An 18541-nucleotide genomic window follows, 5' to 3' on the forward strand; every position below is an offset into this window, starting at 1 on the left:
CTACATCTGTAAGATGACTACAGACAAAATCCAGAAATATTAGACACTTGCTTGATTGCTAGGGGTTAGCCGGAAAAGAAAATCTGTTCACGCAAAATAGCTAGATATAGCCCTAGGGAGGCTCTTATCACATCCAGAGCCACATTACAGGACAAAAATAGATTTATTCTCTCCAAATACGATGGATCTGAAAAATATCATTTGTAAGCACTGCCCCATAGTGTGAGGTTGAGTCTCCTGCATAAAGACATTCCTATGTTTGTATTGAAAAGATCTAGGAATCTGAGGGACTCCCGGGTCCACTTCCAATATAGTAAAAACATCCAACCACCTACTATTTGGAACCAAGGACCTTGTATGGGCCACCACCTCTGTGAAAACTGTTCAGTATGCAAATACACCAAGTAAAATAAGCGTTTTCTCATTACAAACTGAGAGTGATTCCTACAGAAGTCACAACGTAGTGTATTGCACCAGTTGTCCCTGTAAAATGAGGTATGTGGGACAGACCATGGGAGCAATTAACACTAAACATAGGTCCAGAATAAGGTGCAAAACTCCTAATGCACCACTAGTACAAGAATATACTGCCATGAACCAATCTATTGAGGAAATGTTTTGGTGGGTTTTAGAAAGAGTGAATACCAGCCCCAACCCCCAACTAGCCCTCCTATGCAAAGGAGCTAAATGTCTCATATCTCTGGCCTCAACAAAGATTTGTAGCCCCCCCATGATTAACTAGTTGGCTATAGGTCATGTTGCTTAGGCTGCTGTGCATACCTACAAGACAGCAGCTCTGTAAATGATGGATGAATGCCCTTTCAAATTTGCAACATTGCTTACATGATGCTGTGAACTGGATTATAACTCACTCTTGTGCCACTCTCTCATCACACTAGTGCCCGGGACCGTGATTTGGCACTGATGCCAGCATGAGGGCTATGAGTTTGTCTTTGTCATGCCTGCGCCATGGGCGCACACATTGGCAACTATCATGGACTATTTGTTATTCATTTATCTTCAGAATACTCTTGGAACAACCCCTTTTCACACTTTGGTACTTAATTCCCATTTGCGTGACTTTGGTGCCTTCTTATATAACTCAACTAACTACATGTACCACAATGCACCTTGCTACAGCTATCAATTCCTGGCCATTCCCATTTGTCAGCATTGGAACCACAATCCCCAGAAGCCCTAGGGATCAGTGCTGCTTCCACCACCTCAGGACCAGAGAGGGAGGAGGCAGATTATATTCAGGTGTGCTGCTCCGGGTGCTTCCAATTAGCCTGTCTCAGTACAGGGCAGGGCGGTATTTAAGCAGCTGCCTGCAGGAGCTCAGTCTCTTGCATCAAGAGTCCTCCCAGCCCCTTTTTGTCTTTTGTCTCTAATTTGGATGCTGTTCCTGCTGCTGCATTTTCCTGCTTTTGTTCCAGTGCTCTTTCTGGGCTTCCTGCCTTGCAGCCTGCTACACCCTGCTGCCTACAGCCCTAGCCTTTTGGGCTCCCTGCCTCATAGCCCTGCTCCGCTGCGCTTCCTGCCTTGCAGCCTGCTACACCCTGCTGCCTACGGCTCTAGCCTTTTGGGCTCCCTGCCTCACATCCCTGCTCCTCTGGGCCTCCTGCCTTGCAGCCTACTACACCCTGCTGCCTACAGCCCTAGCCTTTTGGGCTCCCTGCCTCACAACCCTGCTCCTCTGGGCTTCCTGCCTTGCAGCCTGTTACACTCCGCTGCCTACAGCCATAGCCTTCCGGGCTCCCTGCCTCGCTGTTCTGCTCCTCTCAGCTCGCTCCTTGCTGCTCTGCTCCGCTGGGCTCCCTGCCTTGCAGCCTGCTACTCTCTTCTGCTTTCAGCCCTGACCCTCGGATCTCTCTGCCTCTATGCCCTGTTCCTTTGGGTTCGCTCCTTGCTGCCCTACTCCTCTAGGCTCTCTGTCTGCCGCCTACTACAGCTCTCAGTCCTGCTCCTCTGGACTCTCTACCTAGCAGCCTACAGTCCTCTGCAGTCCACTACAGTTTTTCTGTACCTTGTACCATTTGGTACTGCAGCCCTGCTTCCTTGTTTGCAGCCCCCCTCTTTCCTGGCTGCTGCTCCCTTGCTCTCTTCCTTGTTGCAACCCCTTGTTCTTGATCCCTGTCCTTCTCTTCCTTGACTCCTCTGTCCTCCCCTTTAGTTTACCCATTTCTATTGTACTGTTACTTCCTTCATTCCCTTCTGCTAGATTTCTCTTAGACGTCCTTGTCCCTGGTTATTTCTGTTCTTGTCTCTCTTGTGTCTTATATTGATCCTTTATACAGAGCTTGACTGTTGGGTTCCGGCAGGCAACCTCTGCCCCTTCCCTTGTCGCGTTTTCTGTTTAACAGACACCCGCAGCTGTTGTTCCCAGCCATGAGCAGACAGAATGGGCCTCTGTAATAGTAATCCGTGCAGAAGGCTGGAGTTTCCAAAGGTCTGTGGAACACTCTTTTTCCATATCTGCATACACCCCAAGAGGGAATCCAGTTTGTTTGTATCTTTGTATTTCCTGCCCCTTTCTGTTCACAACTGCAATTGCCTACTTTTCTTTCTTGATGAGTTTCCTGCTGTGTGTGTACTTATCTGTCACCTTACATCAACACAGCCACCCAAACCCTACCTGGGGGCCCTGTGCCACGCTTGACAGAGTGCCATCCTTGACAGTCTTAACATAACAATCACTTAACACCTGTGACATCACACCGTGATGACATAACTGTGTTCTCTCATCACCGATGTGACATCATCACATGTAACACTTTACATTCCACGCCAAGTTCCTTTTATATGTCTGGTGGGTAAAGTCTCTTCTCTCTTCTCCTACAGGACCATGAATTATATACCCGCAAATTGCTTTATGGCTATGCTGACTTGGCTCGTAATACAATGCTTGTGGCATCACAGCATGATGATGTCTTCACATCTATTTGTCACAGCTGTGACGTCATCATAAGCAACACTGCCTTTCCTTTATTAGACTCCCACTGAACCACCACACAATAGGCTTCTCACCATACCAGCAATTGAATAATATGGTACCCAGTCACTATGTGAGTTAAGACCTTTTTGCTGCATGAGTGTGGCTCCTTTTGATTCTCATAGTGTCTCTAGAGTCAAACAACATGCTTGAAAAAGGTATGTGCAGTCATGCTTCGCATAACTTGCCCCTATGTCGTATGCTGGCAGAGTTTTCTGGATTGATCTCTAACATAGACATATATATTCTTCCCCCACAAGAATGTCTACATAGTACATTACTTCATGAAGATGTCTAATGTACCGTTCCACTGCGCAGAGCAAGATGGATGTCACGCTGCTTGGCTAGCCCTCTCAAAACTCATGTTTGCACTCTTCTCCCCACACTGCAATACTTCTGACTAATCCCATCTCTCACTCACACAGAGTCCACACTACGAAATCTTGGTCCTGAGGAAGGCACCTTAACAGCTAATGCCGAAGTGACATAGACGTCGACCCTGACCCCAGTTCTGAATGTTGAAACATTTGCTAGATCCGCTCCTCCTTCACCTTCCATGCCTCTAAACTCTTAATCTCTTCCCTCATCTTCTCTCATCTATTCTACTGCTCTTCCCTTCTCTTTGGTCTCCCTGCCTCTCATCTAGCCCCCCTCAAATCTCTCTACCACTCCTCTCTCCGTCCACCGTGCCTCCTTGCTCCTCACGACTCCATTTCCTCCTCGCTCTCTTACATTGGCTGGCTTCCCTTTCACTCCCAACTTACATTCCAATTCCTTTGTCTTGTTTTCAAATCTCTCCACAACCTTGCCCCCCCTATCTTTCTTCTCTCCTCTCATTCTACACTCCCTCCTGGACTCTCCGCCCTGCTGATCTCTTCTTACTCACTGTTCCCTGGTCCCCATGCACCTTGTCACGTTTCTATTCCTTTCAGCTCTTGGCCCCCCTACATTTGAACTATTTACCTCTCTCTATCCGCTCCATTCCCCACCTACTCCCGATTGCGCACCTCCATGAAATCTCTTCTTCTCCATTCCCCCCTTGACCTCCCTCCCTACTTCACTCCTCTCCTACTTTCCTATTCCCCCCTACCCACATCCCTCCCCTCCCCTTTCCCTTATCCCTCCTCCCATTCCCCTTGAAACTTCATCTTTCACGTGACTAACTCCTCCTCTCCCTTACTCCTCACACCTTCCCTCACCTTCTTCCACCTAGGTAAATTGCACTACATATTTTTTCGCTGGTTTGTTTCATGATTGTAAATATGCTTTTTCATTATTCTTGTATCCTGTTGTTATATTGTAAAGTGTTTTGGATTAAAGTGCTAAATAAACCTAATAAATACAAATACAGTCTGGTTACCCCCTCTCTTCATCACCTTAGAGAGGTTTTCTCTGTTGTGTGATGTTGTTCAGCCCTGGGGCTCACCATCATTACTCTGAGACCCTTGGTGAGACTCAAAGAAAGACTTATGCTTCTTTGTTTAATGAATTAAACAAATATTTCTATTGGTTGATATCATTTTACTAAATGATTTTGTAAATACTAATGATTGTCCGTTTTGTGTCACTATTATTGAATTTTCCTTTTGTAAATCTTTCTTTATGGAACTTGTACTTTGTACAAACACATGCAATTTGCCATCATATTACATTGCATACATTATACATTATGATTTTTGACGTACATAGAATGTGTTTTGGCAATGCGGATAGTGATGTTTTCATTATCTGTGTTGCAAACTATGACCTGGAATTTCCCAGTGAACTGTTCCCAAACAGGAACAACATTTGTGCTCATTGTTTCCCCAGGCCACTTTGTATGACGTGCATGTTGTATTGGCAGGGCTGTGACCCCTGTTTTGTTGTTTGGTGTGTGAGTCCACTTTCGAAAAGCACAATGCCGCAGTTAAACATCTGTTATTTCTCTTTGCAGACACCAACACAAGGATGTTGATATAATATTGAAAATGCAATTGTTTTTATATGCATTGAATTATATTTAGATGATATCTGACATTCTGTTTTGTTATAATTCATGAACACAAGAATATGAAAAATGGGAATATGTTACTGTCTTCAAAGGCCACCCTGTTGGCTTATATGGGCAGCAACCGCAAAACAGCTACTGGCAGGGTTAAGTAATTTATTTGCCAAATAGCGTTTTGAAAGATAACGTGGTAACTAGTATGTTTCATTACTAAGCACCTTTTGACATTTAACGTATATGAAAACTATCCATTATAGTAATCATTAAGTAATGAAAAACCTACCAGGTTGTTTACTTTCATCCAATCATTCATGAATCATAAAGCATTACCACGTACCTAGTGACAGTATGCACATCGCACACATTACGCGCATGTTTTCTGCTTTAACTGTACATTGGTCCAAGGGACACTGCTATCATTCTCTTATACATGCATGTGTGTCCACCCAACAGTACAGGTTGAGGAACGTTGGAGCATAAACAACTCCCACTGCCCGAGTTTTGACCCACGCCACACTCTCTTCCTTAGTTATGTTCCATTGGGCGTTCACTGGACCGTACCCTTCAAACTCACTGCTCAAAATCTGTCATGTGTCACCTGCACTGCTCCCTAAACTGCTACATGTCTCCCACAATCTTCAGATCTGCCCCTTGCCCTTACGCACAGGCACCTGCCTACTGTCTCACACACTCGTTTGCATACCTGAGCTGTCACGCAGACCCAACGCATTCACGCATGCACATAAAGCAACATTCCACATACCTGCAGGCATTCTGCCCATTGCCGGTTCTTGCCACAACTCCAGCCCCTCAATGTATTAAAACCTGTTAATAGCTGATGAGTCATGCTGTGCTGCTGGGTCACTCCCTCCTGGATCAGACTAGTCTGGACAACTATTTATTTGCATTTGTATAGTGCACATGCAGCCTAAAGGCATCGTGGTGCTCTTACATGAAAGCGTATCAAGCATTTTGCATTAGGATGGTTACATGTGACCGTGAGGTCTCTTAGTTGCAGGTACATCAGTCAATAATACATACAAGGAGTTAAGCAGACATAAGAAAGCAATCGGATGGTATTAGATGAAGAGTTTGGTTTTGGCAACTATTCTTGCCAAGAAGGGGAGTTACCCAGCGAAGGGTGACTCTCTTCACCCCTTTCTCGGCAGGTCATTGCACTGTCTAGATGGGACCCTCTGCTTGTGTGACAGCAAGGATAGGGGGCAATGCGGTACCCTCTCTGTGCCCAAACTGTCCTTTCTACTTGACTTGTGGAGCCCATTTCCTGCCAGCCTACAATCCCCTCAGCAGTTTTACATCTTGAGTTGAGTCACCCTGCACTCGTAGACATGAGGGGTTATTCACACTGGATGATGGGACCCCATCTGCACTGATAGGCCAGCTATCTCTGCTAATTGTAGCTGTTGTATGCTGTTCTGCCCTCTAATCAAAGTGGTTTGCTGTTTTTCAAAGTGCAGAATCATTAAAGCAAAAAAACATGTATTGTTGATCTTGAAGCTGCTTTAATTGACCCACTTTCCAGGGTCATTAGAGTTCAAATGAGATTTCTAAATGGCAGACTAAAGCTTGCGATTGTGATCGGGGCTTCAGCGCACATAGAAGAGAAAGGAGGAGGAACGCTCATTATCGAATGGGCAAGAACGCATTGAATCCTTTCGGAACACGCCACGGGGCCCACATTTTGTTTTTCACTATTGGCAAGTAATCACCTACCCATGTCAGCAAGCTAATGAGAAAAGCAGGGGGTCCAGAACCCTCTCGCACAGTTTATGGGGGTTCTTCTTTGTTGACCTTGTTTACATAATGGGGAAAGTCTTTGGCGCCGGGTTTATCCAGTTTTAAAATCAAAGACAATCCAAATGTTCATACCCTTTTTTGGACTACTTGAACATATTAAGCTGAGAGGGTAGTCCCATTATCTTTCGAAGTCCCTAGAGACTTGTTCGACTTACTAGACTTGTGTTTAAGTGTTGGGACACATTACACATGAAATGCAAAACATTGGTTGAATAGCGTGGATCTGCTCGACATGTGATTTCTGAGCAAAGAGAACTGCTTCTCAGTGTTTGAGTATCTCTCTGCTCCTTTCTAATTGTATGGACCTTTAGGAAAAGGGGCCCCCCAGAACTGAATTCCATGTATACTTTCTTCCTATAGCCAACTACGTTTTAAGTGGGAGAATCCCTTTCCTTTTTTTCTTCGTTTTCCTATGTAAAAGCGATGTCCAGCTGCGTGTGAAATTTTCTTTGTTGCTCATTTGTCATGTGATTACTGTCTGATGACGAAGTTGTCCTCTAGCACCTTGAAGCGTCTTTTGTGCTAGATGGAATTACAATAATGATCTCAGACCAAATAATTGGACAGAATATGGCAAAGTACTACTTTATTGTCAATTTAATAAAGTAGGGTGAACTCACAGGAATCGGACTGATGCATGCACACTCGCGCAGAAGCTTGATTATATAGAGGTCGTATACCCCAATATGTGTCATCTACGATGTCATCCTACATTGCAACATACAAAACCTATCGAGGGAAGGGTTTGGTTAATGGAACACATCTACTTAGAAAACATATAAGGATTAGTACATCATTGGCTACCCCTTGTCTGCAGAGCACGCCTTAAACTACCTCTAAATATGTACAGTACTGATTATATCTAAATATGTACAGTACTGATTATAGCGGATAAAATAACAGTGGATCAGTCTATGCAACATTGTATGCTAGGTTGTCCCTCAACCTCACTGATTGGTTGGCATACTATCCCAACCTTGGACTTTTAGCTCTTTAGCAGCACGTACGTGAAACAAAACGTAGGTGTTTAAATTCTATCAGACTACTCCCCATTTTCCCAATTAGTCCATCATCTCTCATCGGTAGGCCATCACCTATAGTCTTCCATTTGTAGTTGACCTTGTTGCCTGTTCACTGTTCTGGAACATTCAATGGAGTGTGAGCACACCACTATCTTAGCTTAAGGCTCTAATGAATAGCCTTTTTTTTTTTAACTTCTGGGTCACGTGTAAAGAGACCGCAAATGTGTGCATTTCAGCCTTCTATTTACTGCTATTTAATTTAATTATGCAGGGTGATGTTGCTCCTCTTGGCCTCCAGAGACTTTCTCACCATATCTCACATGAACTTTGTATACTTTTAATTGACCAACAGTTTGGCTCTCACATATGTTTTCTTCTTCGATCAATGATGAATGTCCCACATTCAGAGCTTATCCACGTACTCCCTTTGTGCTCTGTGCTTATCCTTTAAAATAGCACCCTTAACTCTGGGCCAAGCTTGACTCATCGTCGGCTCTGCACACAGAGCTGTTTTTCTGGGTCTACTTATTCTACAGCCTCGACCTGTCTCTGAGGTAGTTTGGTTAAGTTCGACGTGAGACAGCATCCATTTTCATACTATGGCCGTCCTTGCCATGTTATATATTCCTCTGTAGAACGCTTCTATACATTTTATTTCTACCTTGCGTTACTGGATATTTACCGTTATTGGTCTTTAAGTTCCTTCATCTTCTTTATATCCATGATTAAGTTAGCTTCAGTTAGATATTCATCTTAGTACTCCAGTTACATCATTACTTCTAAATATTTTCATATCATTTTAGCAAAGGTTCTTTATGACATCACTTTGTCGTTGTCAGATTTCACTTTAACGTCCATCCATAATATTCATTGATGCATTCTGACATCTTGGAGGCGATATCCTTCCATGTAGTATTCTTCCATGCAACATCCTTCCACACTTTCAGTGCGAGAATACATTCTGTATGGCTGTCTGAGTGCATACTGCCTCTCCTACACTCGATGCGGTATGGGAACCATGCAAGGGGTTCCCATTTATTGCTCTTCTCTGACTATTCCAATATGAGGGCACTTAGGGGGCAGTAACCTGTGAGATAGCATCTACCTGCTCCTCTACATTCCCCCCTTGTGTCAAATTCTCGACCAAATTCTCTTCTTCTGTGGTCTTTGTCTCCTCTTCATCATTTCACAGCATCTTCTCTTCATCCTGCTTCTACTTTGGGATCCAAATCTTTGTCACCCCCTCAGGTGACCTGCACTTTTTATGTGTACATCCAGATTCTACGTCATGCGGAAGCACTCTCCAGATTGTGAACAGAATATCCAACATCCTACATATCTATTCCGATCCTTACGGTAATGGAACGTGGTTCCTGGAGGTGCAAAGGTATTTTTCTTTACATTCTCACTGGTACTGGCTTCATTGTGTATCTGCTCACCCATTCCAGCGTCAATGTCAATCATTATCTTCATCCCAATTGCTTTCTTGGCTGTCTTCTGACACTGTCCTAAGACAATCCATACAAGGCAGAATCCTAGCAATACCAACACGAGTATTGCTCAGAGTATTTTGAAAGAATTGGGCAGCCAGGTTGGAATCCATGAAAATAGGAATGTAAGCCAGTAATCTCCTGCTTTCTCATCAGCTTCCTCTTACATCTTTGTATGCAGAATCCTCAGCATAATTATTGCTTCTGTCAAGGTGCCCTTTTCTTCATCATGACATGCCTATTCTGGAGGGTCATGCGTCTGATGGGTCTCAGTTCTTCTCTGATAGCATTGAATCCTTTTATTGTTGCATTAATCATTGATACCAGTTCCCATCTGGTGATTTGCAGCCACTTGAATCTTTGGCCTTCGTGCCGTAAAAAGAAGGTACAAGACAACTATCCCTTAGATCTATAAAACTACTCCTATTTGAAACTGTCGACTAGCATTTAAATAACAAGTCCAAGTTTGAGAAAGGGCTTGGGGAGGCCGAAACAGAATTTGGTGAATGGACACTGTGCACAATAACATGTCCATATGTTAATTTAATCTCTGAATAAGATTGGAATGCCTGTCGCCCCTCTTTTGGGGCATGTTGTATCACATACTTACCACAAGTACTGGAAACCAAAAACATCCCTATAAATGAAATCTTCCAGATTTCATACACATGGAAACATATATGCACTATCTGCAACCATGTTTCAAAAACACACATCCCTAATGAATGAGTTGTGTATGTATCCATACCAAATTCGGAATCCATACCATTTCACCAGATTCTGAAGAATGCAAATCATAGCATATTATGCCCTTTTTGTAATTCAGTGTCATAAATCACCAAAGTATCAACTGAAAAGGATACCGTAACCAAAAAAAGGATACAATTTGGTAGGGCTTTTCCGGATCCTATCTTCACACGACTTGATTGAAGGCAGGTCAAATTAGACCTTCCAAATGATACAACTCTCTGACTGAATAAAACAGGCAGAGAGATGGATCACTGGAAAGGGCGTGGGAATTGTACAGGAAGTAAGCCTAAAATAGATAAGTATCATAAGACACTGTCCCAAATTAAATACTAAGAAACACAGAATTGGGATTAATTCAAACACTGACTTTAAGGCTAAACTGAAGAATTCCAGGACAATATCTTGAAGAGTTCCAAGAGTTCCAAGAGTTGAACAAACGACAAAGGAAGGGAAGATTAGTAAGGGAGACTTATCCCGAACGGCACAAGGCTCTCGCTAGATACCAGGTTGGTGCACCACAGGTTAGCGTCCAATGTACTGTGCACATTCACCTTCCACCTGTAAACCTTTCCGGAGGAGCCAAGGGAAACTGTGTGGGCATAACCACTTTAAGAGTTTCTTGTGATAATGATGGTGTAGTAGTCCCAGATCCAGATGCAATGGCTGCTGGAATCTGTACTCCCTGAGGAGTGACTTGCATGGCATCTTGCATAACATCCATTCGATGCCGTAGCATATCTTTGGCCGTAATCATTTCATTTCTCAAGTCAGAAATTAACTGAGTCAAAACAGTTATAGGATCCGTACCCTCCATGGCTTCTGATTCTGTCATAAATCACCAAAGTATCAACTGAAAAGGATACCGTAACCAAAAAAAGGATACAATTTGGTAGGGCTTTTCCGGATCCTATCTTCACACGACTTGATTGAAGGCAGGTCAAATTAGACCTTCCAAATGATACAACTCTCTGACTGAATAAAACAGGCAGAGAGATGGATCACTGGAAAGGGCGTGGGAATTGTACAGGAAGTAAGCCTAAAATAGATAAGTATCATAAGACACTGTCCCAAATTAAATACTAAGAAACACAGAATTGGGATTAATTCAAACACTGACCTTAAGGCTAAACTGAAGAATTCCAGGACAATATCTTGAAGAGTTCCAAGAGTTCCAAGAGTTGAACAAACGACAAAGGAAGGGAAGATTAGTAAGGGAGACTTATCCTGAACGGCACGAGGCTCTCGCTAGATACCGGGTTGGTGCACCACAGGGTAGCGTCCAATGTACTGTGCACATTCACCTTCCAATAGTTCATGAATACTTCCTTTCCCACAAAGAACAAAGTAAGAATCTCACCTGTTGAATGTCACAGGTACCAAAAGTTCGAAGAAGTTCAGAAAAACACGTGCAGGATTGCACGCTACAGCATATACGTAGCCAAGCCAGCCGCCCCTGTAGACAGCGTTTCTGCGTGAAGAATTAGACACGCGAACAGGATTCACGCAGCTCTGGACAGCCGCGCTTTCAGACAGCGTCCGCGTGGAGATTTGGCATGCGAACAGGATTCACGCAGCTCAGGACAGCCGCGCTTGCAGACAGCGTCCGCGTGGAGATTTGACACGCGAACTGGATTCACGCAACTCAGGACAGCCGCACTTGCAGACAGCGCCCGCGTGGAGATTTGACACGCGAACTGGATTCACGCAATTCAGGACAGCCGCGCTTGCAGACAGCGTCCACGTGGAGATTTGGCACGCGAAGAGGATTCACGCAGCTCAGGACAGCCGCGCTTGCAGACAGCGTCCGCGTGGAGATTTGGCATGCAAACAGGATTCACGCAGCTCAGGACAGCCACGCTTGCAGACAGCGTCTGCGTGGAGATTTGGCACACGAACAGGATTCACGCAGCTCAGGACAGCCGCGCTTGCAGACAGCGTCTGCGTGGAGATTTGGCACGCGAACAGGATTCACGCAACCGAGGAATTAGCGTGTGGAGGAAAACAAGCTCAAATTAGGCCAAAGAAGTTTGCTGACAGGAATGCGAGAACGCAGGTCCGGGGTTCAGCTACAAACGCCAAAATTGACTTAATCAGAAGCAGCGAATGGAGTTTCCACGCTGCTTATGTACGCACTGCCGTGATACACGTGACGGACCTAAGTCACGTGAAAATTAACGACGTGAAAAATGCAGACGTCGTTTTCCGGGCAATGTATCGAACAACCTCCATTTTGAGTAAAAAGGTCTACTAGTTCTGTGAGCGTAACTCATCTTGTATGGAGAAGTTGTTCCTGGTCCAGGGGTATGTCCGGCAGGCATGACATTCAGACAATCGTTTCCAACATACATATAAACTCACATGGCCAATATGTGATACTAATGCTTCTAAGTTACAATGCAGATGGTACCTAAAACAACTGTAAGCTTACTAGCTTCACACACAGCCAAGTATCTCTTGGCAAGAAAACTTTCACAACAGTGGACATAATCTACCACACTGGTGCACAAACACTCCAGGCCACTATACTGCATATGTCAAAAAATAAGTGGTTGGTTTGAAAGTAACAGCACCGCAGTTACTCCAAAGCATAGGTTAATAGCAAATCTAATAAATGCCTACTTCAAATTCCTTTAGCCCAAATGTATTCACTAAACTATAGCACAATAAACAGTCAGAATACGACAACAGGTATCTAACTACATCCATAATACTACAATAGTACTTTTAAAAACCAAGATAGTTAGAATATGCCAACAGGTATATAACTACCTCAGAAACACCCTTCATTGCAATACACTTCAAATATGCCATCATAGTTCTTGTTACCACAATACTTCTTGTAAAATCCAATATAATTACAATGCGCCAACATTACCAGCACATCTAACAAATGGCTACTTAATTTTCCTTCACCTAAAATAGACTCACTAAACTATAGTGAAATAAACAGTCAGAACATGCCAACTGGTATCTAACACCATCTAAAATACCACTATTTTTTTTTTTTTATTTTATTTTCATTTAGTTTATACAAACTTTTAAAAAACTTTATCTTTAGTGTAAGATCAACATTCCATCATAGTCCTTAACTATTTTTTGTTGAAGCACCTTGTTGGACTTCTTCTCTTGACTTTTTCTATCCCTAATTCGTCTACCTTTGCCACTATACCACTATAGTACTTTTAAAACCTACAAAATTTAGAATATACGCCAGCAGGTAACTTACTACTACTAAAATACCCTACATTGCAATACACTTCAAATATACCATCACAGTTATTCTTACTGCAAAACGTCTTGTAAAGTCTGTAAGTGATTTCAATCCAGCACACAACCAAGACAACGCCTAGCGTGTAATGCACGACTGAAATCCTTATTTATATTTGTCTAAAAGTTCTTTATTCTGAACAATGTACCACTCATATCACGCTCCTCTCCTGGAACCCCCCCGGTCACACTGAACCAGGAATCAGGCTGCTTTGCAAAGTAAAAATATTTATTTATGGATTTACAATTTAATAACACTATGGGGGTCATTACAACGCTGGCGTTAAGGGTTTAACAGCGCCGTAAAAGGTGTCAGCGCTGTTAAACCCTTAACGCCTGATTACGAAGTCCCTTTGTGGCTCCCGACCTTAACGGCTGGTCTGGACCAGTCGTTAAAGTAGGGACCCGCAAAGGGACTTCTGAGCTAATTATGGTACCGCAAACTGCGGTACCGTGATTACCGCCTTCCCCAGTCCCATTGAGCCTTATGGGGCAAAAATGGGAATGGGGAAGGGCCAATGGTAAATGGGGAATTACCGCCCCGCCAACCTTGGAAAGGTGCAGTATTTCCCCATTTACCATTGGCGGACTCGTTACAATACCGGCAGCAACCATGGTGCTAATAGCGCCATTGGTTACCGCCAGTGTTGTAATGAGGGCCCATGTCTTAATGGGTACACAATAATCACCAATGGGGTGATGTAACACTGAATAATCTCCTTAATACACAAGGAGTAATAGTGAGCAAACAATTCAGCACAGAAAGAATTCTTTTGTTTTTGTGTTCAGATCAGATAGCTCAGGAATGGCAGAATTCACACAAAATATCAATCCCACTTTCCCCCAGCAAACACAAGAGAAAAACAGAATTGACTGTCAAGCTGTCAGAATGGCTTTTAGCGTTATCTTAGAATGAACTGGGTAAAACACTAAATATGGTCAAAAATGCTGAAATTACTATAAATTCTTATGGGAACCACTTTGGATAGTTGCACACAAACACAAGCAATGATTTAATACCCAGAAGCAATTTGAAATCTTAAAATTCAAGTCGGAAGCAATCAAAAGCTGTTTTACACGTGACAGAATTTCTCAAAAACAAATTTTGCAGCAAACTTTTCACTGTGCAATAATCGCGATAACAGGAGAACCGTATAAATTTGGGATGCGGTTTTAGATGCAATTTGATGCTATGGATGTTAGCTACAAGCTACAAGCAAGAAGTTTAATTTTTTTTCCAGCACAAAAACTGAGGAAGTTATGGATGTTTTAGTGGAGGTCATTTTTCCGGGATAGGCGGAAGAATAGAAAACAGAAATGCACTTTTAAAATGACAAAAAGGTTTTCTACACTAGAGGATGACTATGAACTAAAACGAATACCACACAGGAACACAGCCACTTCATATGGGTGACTGCCTGCAGGACTCGCCTTCTTCAGATGAGAAAAGATCAGCGCAGAGATAGATTTAGCAATACTAGTACAGAGGAAGATAGGATGGATTGGATAGAGGGTTCAGACAATTCAGAAATACTCCTAACAACATAGGTTCTGAAGACAAGAAAGGATGGGTTTAAGATAGGGATTAACTAAGCAAGATAGATACTCACTAGATATGTTTTTAAAGGAACTGTCAGGATTCTGGTCCATAAAGATTCTGGTCAGGGAATGGGATCTGGTTCTAGGACAGACACCTTGGCACATAGGATTGGATCTGCAATCAGTGAGGCGCTCTGGTCTAAGCACGGCACAGGACTGGACTGGATCTGCAATGCAATCTGGTCACAGCACGGCACAGGACTGAGTTGGATCGACCCTTCTTGGTTCTGATGATTATTCTTTCAGCAGGCAAGTAGTACAGCGCAGCCCGGCTGTATTTTGATGCTTCCTCTTAGGTTTGTGGGATTCTGGAAATGGAGGCCTAGCTGAAAATGGTTCAGCTATACAATGAATTTCTGCTTTGCCAAGTTTCTGGAGTCTGGAGCAAGGAAGGTGTAAAGTTCATTAGCAGGGTGCTCCGCCAGCATCGGGATAGTGAGTGAATCTGTCTGTCTTTTTGAGTGGTGAGCTGTCTCTATTTATGCTATGATACAGGGAGTGTGTGGGCTGGTTTATCCTCAGCTCACCCCTTTGACAGGTGATTGGTTCAGAGTCTCCCCTCTGCCTTGATAGGAGGAAAGAAACAGAGTGTCACCTTTATGGTGTGATTTTATGAGGCTGAGGATCCACCCCAGGCCCCTTGAACACAAAATGTACTTTTGGCACCATACATATTTACACATGTGCAACCTCTATAGGAATCACATATACAGATTACATATTTCATATAGCAGCAATTCCTCCAAACCCTGTAGCGGTGGGATCTTGTCTCAGCTTTTCACAGAATTTTGCCTTTTCATCAGGAACACAAAGTCCAATTTATAAGCAAATTTCTACAAGTGTGCACGTTTAACATGGACATAAGTGTATAAAGTTTCATACTTCTAGCAGCAATACATTTTGTGTAAAATCACATTTTCTGCCGTTTCTTTCCAGAACATGTAACACGATTTTGCCGCCTCTTGAAACGTGCAGCCAAAATTTAGATTCACAAATCTGTTACTGCTATATTTTACACAATTTTCACTGGCAAATTATAAGTCTTTTAAAAAGTGTTCTTTGTGAAGGTTCAGCCACAGATGGTTGTTTGTCTCCACCTCCTTCTGTCTCCCTACAGTTCAGAATCAGTCTCCTCCCTGTTTGCTCTTGGCAGAGGGCATTTACGACTGTCCTCACACCCCGCATTTCCTTAGTGGCAGCTGTTCATTGTTCATTGTTCCTTTTTGCCTCTGTAGACCAGGTTAATTCCAAACGCTATAATTATCACTTTGGTGTGATTTCCTGGTGGGCGGAAAGGCCATCCTTCTGTGGAGAAACCTGATATTCCAGTTTGGTAGGTTTTAGCCAGGCTTCATTTAACTGTTAATTCTGTTACATTTTCCCTTAGCTTGAAAGAACTTGTGATTTCAAAATAGCCGCTAGAATACTTATTCAAAGTTTTAAACCATGGGATCAAAACAATTACAACATAGGTTACTCTCAGTAACAGGCATCTTAGATTGCAAACATTTGATTTCAGTTTATATACATGTTTAAAGTTTAATCAGTCCGGCTCCTGACAGCTGTCATTCAGGCAGCCCAGGGTACTGCACCCAGATTTTTGACAGATCCACAGACAGGCCACTTTTGCTGTGGAATTTTCTTTATGCTCTCAGCTTTTCAGGACCTTGCAAGTTCACAATGATTTCTTAAACTAAGTGAATTGTAGCACCCAGCAAGAATTTTGGGTGTTTGAGGATAGTTTTGTACTGGCATTCTGCAGTCTCAGTAACAAAGAAAAAAGGATTTAAAGTAAGACTTTAGGGTTTCATTTAGCAACACTGCTTTTTCCTTCTGTACTCCATTTTTACTTGTTGTGGAGCCCAGTGACATATTCCAGGAATGAAATCTCTGTTCCACCACTGACAACATGCGTGGCAGATTAGGCAGCCATCTTTTTGTGCATTGCAAAGCGCGATTTTCAGAGGTTTTGGCGCACACAAGGGTTTTGCGGCCATTTTGATATTTCTGGCACCATCATAACACAGTGCTGTAGCAGAGCAGAAAGTGGGTTAAAACATCCCACAGAGCCCCCCTCACGATTTGAGTTTGACCACCCATCTTTAGTCCATGTGGTTAAAGTCAGCTGCTTCTCCCATCAGTGCTGGATCGACATGCTCTCCTCGCCGGGTCTAGATGGGAGTATGGAGCGATACCCCAGGCTCCTTGGGGCTTTCCTCCCGGTCCCCGAATGGTCCTCCTTGGTAATTCAAAATTCTTGGTTCCAATGCTGTGAGAATGAACAGAGCATGGTTATGGACATTTGCCACCTAATACTCATGTAGTGAAGCAGATGCATACATTCAAACTACAATTTAAAATATTCCCCGCCTGTATTTACTACTGGTTTTAACAGGTGGATTATTCTAGGTTGCTGGAACGTCCCCCTCTGGGTTTCCGGTTGGCTCCTCTATTTGCCGTAGGGTATGCCTGGGATGGCAACTCTTCAGCTGGTTTATGTGGACCCACCTATCTTCCCCTTCTGCCAAACTGCCCTTGGGGATGCAGATTTTGTAGGCGACTGGTGAGATTCTGTCTACATTTCAAAAGGACCCCGCCAAGTTGGGAGGAATTTGCGCAGCTTGGCTTGGTTCCTTTGTAAGTTATACAATTAGACCCGGTCTCCTACTTAGTATTCTTTTTTAGTTGTCTTAAGATCATAGTGGGTCTTCATACTGTCTGCAGATCTTTCTAGATTCCACTGAGCATAGGCAAAAGCATGTTGAAGATGTTTTCTCAGATTCTCGACATACTCATGAGTTGTGGAGGCATTTATCAAAGTCTGCTCTTGGGTTCTGTAGAGCAGATGCTGGGGTAGCACCATCCTTCATCCAGTCATCAGCTCAAACTGAGACTTTTTTTTGCAGAAGAAGGGATAGATCTGATGGCTATCAGGACAAGGGCTAATCAAATGTCCCAACTTGGCCCAGAATCTGCCACAAACTTTTTTAATATGCTCACAACAGTTTTGTTGTATCTCTCAACTCCACCACTAGAGCCTCGCCAGTAGGCAATGTGTAGTTTCCTTTTGACCACAAGTATCTCCCACATCTTTGTCATCACTTTGCTAGTGAAGTGGTTACCTCGGTCTGACTCAATCCTTTGGGGTAGTCCAAAACTTGAGAAGATGTGATTGATCATCAGGGCAGCTGCTGTTTCTGCCTTGCAATTTGGGTCCGGGAGACAATCGCCCCATTTAGTGCACAAGCATGTTACGGTCAACATGTACTTGTTCCCCCTAGAGGAGCGAATCACAGGCCCAATAAAATCGACTTGTAAATCTGACCAAGGCAGTGTCATCCCCCTCTTTTGAAGAGGAGCACGGTGTGTGAGTGATGTTGGCTGAAATTGTGCACACACAAGACACCCCTTCAAGTATTGGTCGAGGTCCTGCCCCATGTGTGGCCAGTATGCAACCTCTCGCAAGATTTATAATGTTGTATGAAACCCCTGATGACCGGCTGTGGCCGCATCATGGGTGTGACTTAGCATCAGGCTTTGGAATGAGGTAGGGACCACCCACTGGTCATGGCCAGCTATGGATCTCCTTACCAGCAAACCGTCTTGGACTCAGAAC

Source organism: Ambystoma mexicanum, chromosome 3q (assembly GCF_040938575.1).
Source record: "Ambystoma mexicanum isolate Mex_15411 chromosome 3q, UKY_AmexF1_1, whole genome shotgun sequence".
Classification (NCBI taxonomy): Eukaryota; Metazoa; Chordata; class Amphibia; order Caudata; family Ambystomatidae; genus Ambystoma; species Ambystoma mexicanum.